Source organism: Cervus canadensis, chromosome 10 (genome assembly GCF_019320065.1).
Source record: "Cervus canadensis isolate Bull #8, Minnesota chromosome 10, ASM1932006v1, whole genome shotgun sequence".
Classification (NCBI taxonomy): Eukaryota; Metazoa; Chordata; class Mammalia; order Artiodactyla; family Cervidae; genus Cervus; species Cervus canadensis.
In genome coordinates, this window is record NC_057395.1 from 82,248,563 (window position 1) to 82,254,248 (window position 5,686).

A 5,686-nucleotide genomic window follows, 5' to 3' on the forward strand; every position below is an offset into this window, starting at 1 on the left:
CAAATAGATGTCTTACCAGTATAACAGGGCCTGTAGAAAAAGGAACGCTCCTACAAAAAGATCTGACTCTGCAACTGGACAACAACAAAATAGAAAATACATTCGGTTTACCTGCCACCAACAACACATGGTATATCCATGTTACTACAATATGAAATAAAGGTTACTTTAAAAAAATAATGCTTAGGGGGACTTCCCTGCAGTCCAGTGGTTAAGATTCTGTGCTTCTAATGCAGGGGGCGAGGGTTCGACACTTGGTTGGGGAACTAAAAATCCCACATGCCACATGGACCTGCCAGTAAATTAAAAAAAAACATTAAAATAAATAAATAAGAATGTTCAGAAAGAACACATAAGTTTTTGGGTGTTGCTTCAGCTACATTCCGTATTGAATACAGTCTGGAGTTAAAACTTGAATGTTTTCACTTTAAAGGGAATCACAACTGGGCCTGAAAAAGTCCTGACGCCTTGTGGCCATTCCCTGCAATAGCAACCTTAAAACTTATGCTTATGAGAACATTTCATGCAAAGATGGGCTCAGTAAAGGACATCAATGGTATGGACCTAACAGAAGCAGAAGATATTAAGAAGGGGTGGCAAGAAAACACAGAAGAACTGCACAAAAACGATCTTCATGAACCAGACAGTCATGATGGTGTGATCACTCATCTAGAGCCAGACATCCTGGAATGTGAAGTCAAGTGGGCCTTAGGAGACATCGCTGCAAACAAAGCTAGTTAGGTGATGGAATTCCAGTTGAGCTATTTCAGATCCTAAAAGATGATGCTGTGAAAGTGCTGCACTCAATCTGTCAGCAAATTTGGAAAACTCAGCAGTGGCCACAGGACTGGAAAAGGTCAGTTTTCATTCCAATCCCAAAGAAAGGCAATGCCAAAGAATGCTCAAACTACTGCACAATTGCACTCATCTCATACACTAGCAAAATACTGCTCAAAATTCTCCAAGCCAGGCTTGACCAATACATGAACTGTGAATATCCAGATCTTCAAGGTGGTTTTAGAAAAGGCAGAGAAACCAGAGATCAAATTGCCAACATCCACTGGATCATTGAAAAAGCAAGAGAGTTCCAGAAAAAAAATCTATCTCTGCTTTATAGACTATGCCAAAGCCTTTGACTGTGTGGGTTCACAATAAACTGTGGAAAATTCCCAAAAGATGGGAATACCAGACCACCTGACCCGCCTCTTGAGAAATCTGTATGCAGGTCAAGAAGCAACAGTCAGAACCAGACATGGAACAGCAGACTGGTTCCAAATCGGGAAAGGAACATATCAAAGCTATATATTGTCACCCTGCTTATTTAACTTCTATGCAGAGTACATCATGAGAAATACCGGGCTGGGTGAAGCACAAGCTGAATTCAAGATTGCCGAGAGAAATATCAGCAATGCAGATGGCACAACCCTTTTGGCAGAAAGTGAAGGAGAACTAAAAAGCCTCCTGATGAAAGTGAAAGACGAGAGTGAAAATGTTGGCTTAAAGCTCAACATTCAGAAAACTAAGATCATGGCATCTGGACCCATCACTTCATGGAAAATAGATGGGGAAACAGTGGCTGACACTATTTTGGGGAGCTCCAAAATCACTGCAGATGGTGACTGCAGCCATGAAATTAAAAGACACTTACTCCTTGGAAGAAACGTTATTACCAACCTAGACAGTATTTTAAAAAGCTGAGATGTTACTTTGCTAACAAAGGTCTGTCTAGTCAAGGCTATGGTTTTTCCAGTGGTCATGTATGGATGGGAGAGTTGGACTGTGAAGAAAGCTGAGTGCGGAAGAATGGATGCATTTTTTAATTTAATTTTATTTTTATTTTTATTTATTGATTTATTTATTTATTTTATTAGTTGGAGGCTAACTACTTCACAACATTTCAGTGGGTTTTGTCACACATTGACATGAATCAGCCATAGAGTTACATGCATTCCTCATCCCGATCCCCCCTCCCACCTCCCTCTCCACCCGATTCCTCTGGGCCTTCCCAGTACACCAGGCCCGAGCACTTGTCTCATGCATCCCACCTGGACTGGTGATCTGTTTCACCATAGATAATATACATGCTGTTCTTTCAAAACATCCCACCCTCACCTTCTCCCACAGAGTTCAAAAGTCTTTTCTGTACTTCTGTGTCTCTTTTTCTGTTTTGCATATAGGGTTATCATTACCATCTTTCTAAATTCCATATATATATATGTTAGTATACTGTAATGTTCTTTATCTTTCTGGCTTACTTCACTCTGTATAATGGGCTCCAGTTTCATCCATCTCATTAGAACTGATTCAAATGAATTCTTTTTAACAGCTGAGTAATATTCCATGGTGTATATGTACCAGAGCTTCCTTATCCATTCATCTGCTGATGGGCATCTAGGTTGCTTCCATGTCCTGGCTATTATAAACAGTGCTGCGATGAACATTGGGGTGCACGTGTCTCTTTCAGATCTGGTTTCCTCAGTGTGTATGCCCAGAAGTGGGATTGCTGGGTCATATGGCAGTTCTATTTCCAGTTTTTTAAGAAATCTCCACACTGTTTTCCATAGCGGCTGTACTAGTTTGCATTCCCACCAACAGTGTAAGAGGGTTCCCTTTTCTCCACACCCTCTCCAGCATTTATTGCTTGCAGACTTTTGGATAGCAGCCATCCTGACTGGCGTGTAATGGTACCTCATTGTGGTTTTGATTTGCATTTCTCTGATAATGAGTGATGTTGAGCATCTTTTCATGTGTTTGTTAGCCATCTGTATGTCTTCTTTGGAGAAATGTCTGTTTATTTCTTTGGCCCATTTTCTGATTGGGTCATTTATTTTTCTGGAATTGAGCTTCAAGAATGGATGCTTTTGAACTGTGGTGTTGGAGAAGACTCGAGAGTCCCTTGGACTGCAAGGGGATCCAACCAGTCCATTCGAAACGAGATCAGAGCTGAGTGTTCATTCGAAAGACTGATGTTGAAGCTGAAACTCCAGTGCTTTGGCCACCTGATATGAAGAACTGCCTCATTTGAAAAGACCCTGATGCTGAGAAAGATTAAGGGCAGGAGGAGAAGGGGATGACAGAGGATGAGAAGGTTGGATGGCATTGCCGACTCAGTGGACACGAGTTTGGGTAAACTCCGGGAGTTACCGATAGACAGGGAGGCCTGGCGTACTACAGTCCATGGGGATGCAAAGAGTGAGACATGACTGAGTGACTGAATTGAACTGATAAGGCGAAAGAATATGAAGAAGAATAGGTATCTATATCTATGTCAAGAATAGATAGCTATATGTGTATCAGACCAGCTGGAATGTAAGGCATGCTGATGGTGACTGGTTCTGACTCTCAAGACATCAATCAACTGAAGCTTGGAGTCTCCCACAGGCCAAGACCCTTAATGAACATGCCTGTAGAGTTAAAGTGTTAGTCACTCACTCATGTCTGACTCTTTGCAACCCCATGGACCACCAGCCTCCTCTGTCCATGGGATTCTCCAGGCAAGAATACTGGAGTGGTCTGCTCCGCCTTCCTCTTGGGATCTTCCTCACTTAGGGGTTGAACCCAGGTCTTCTGCTATGCAGAGATTGTTGACCATCTGAGTCACCACAGAAGCCGGAACATGCCTGTACTCATAGATTAAAGCTTACCCAACTTTGTGGTTTACAAAGACCCTGCTCTGGAAAGCTCGGTGGTGTTCTCCATGGTTCTGCAAATAATACACTTTTCCTTCCCATGAGCTTTGGCTGGGTTGTACCTTCTGGCTCTACACCCACCAAGAGGTAAACTCACTTTTCTGGTAACATTTCTCCATCCAGACTCCCAACCACCACTTGATACTAATTCTACAGTCAGTCGCTTTGCTTCCAATACATGGAAATCACATTATTTTTCTGTGAGCAAAGCTACCTAAGGGCCAGAAACAGTGTCCCTATTTTATCTTGTGAAGCCAGTAGGTGTCAGGCAAACTCAGCTCAGTGGATCCACAGTCCTCCAGATCTATGCCTCGGCTTACAGAAAACACTTTCAGGGCTTTGAGGTTTTACTTATACCTCATTTCTGAAGGTACATTAAATACACAGATGGCTCATCAGTGCCACTTCCACTTTCAGGTTAAAAATCCTCCAAGTTTTTTCTAACATCCTTATTCCGCGCGTTGTGTTTAAATCTTTGACCACACGGTGTTTATCTTGTGTCTCATCAGAATGCAGTTAATTACACCGTTTCCCTTGAATAATGCAGTACTCACCACATAAGAGTTCTTGCCAAAACTGGATTTGATAAGGTAGGGCACAGGTGGGCCTAGGATACACTCCGGGAGCACGGTTACAGTCTGGTGGAGCCGATATACCAGTTGAGGGCACTGGAAAGAAACATTCAGCCTGAGGACAACCCGCCCACTTGAGGATCCAGGCCTAAGAGGCCAGGCCTGAAAACAAAGAAACCAGCCAAACTGCGCCTGCGCGCTGGAGGCTTGACAGACACGCCCACAGAGCAGCCAATCCCGGAGCGGTGGGGCGGGGCCTCCATCTCGCTCCCTACCCTCCCGCCGCCTATTGGCCAGACTGCCTCAGTCACAACGCCGATTGGTCGCTTGTGCCTGACAGGGTATACAGGCAGGCTGGTGGCCCTTCACTTCACCTCAGCGCGGAAGGACTGGACTTCGCTGAACCTCTAGCGCTCCTGGGGACAGGGTGGGCAACGCGGCAGGAGAGCGGGGAGGCTGACGGGAACGCGCCCTGCCCAGCCCTCATAAACCCTTAGCCTGATGGCTTCCAATTCCAGGGTGGGAGGCCCGAAATCCTGTCAACTTTGAGTAACCTGAGTCCTAATCAGAAGGGGGCTTGGGTCTCGTCAGCTTCAGGGATTACAAGTCCCTTCCACCCAGAGAAACTGCGAATCCCCTATGCTGCGACCCTCAAATACCTAGATTAAGCCCAGTTCCCCTCAGCCTGAGGCACCGTAAAAATACCACCCTCAGAGAGACCAAATTTCCTCACCCTCGGAAACCCTGAATCCCTCCGCCTGGGATCTCTTAAAACTCTTCTCCTCAAGACCATAACTGTCCTGCCTGTCAGAGACTTAAAGTCCCGTAAAAAGAAACCCCCAATTTCCTCTGCCTCACAGATCCCAAATTTTCTCACCCTGCACATTCTACATCAGACAAAAGATCCCCAGTCCCCTCTGTCTGAGGACCCCAGTTACTTCAGCCTGTGGGACCCAGATCTCCTCAAGCCGAGCGACTTGTCCCTTAGATGTAGAACCTAAGTTATGCCCAGATTTTTCTGAGTCCGCAGGAGGAGATCCTCAAAACCCTTCTTGGAGAAACATTCCCTCTGCTGCACTGGAACAGAGCCCTGATTTCAGCCTGACCCCAGTCCAGCAGTTAGGGGTTTCCGGGTCTCATTAAAAATCCCTCCGTCTCCCACAGACACATTCCTCCCAGTGCCTTCCCTCAGAGGGGCTGATTTGTAGGCAACCAAAGAAACCAAATCTAGTTCACATTAGGCTGATCTGTCATATTTAGTCAGGATCCATCCATCCCACCAATACCCTCACCCCGACTTTCCCCTCACCTTCCTGCCCTGGACACTCCACCCAAGGAAGACAGACCAGGCTCTGGACACTGGTCTGGGCTCTCTCATCACCTTCTTCTTCCACAGGCACCTTGGCCTTGAGCACTCCAATGGCC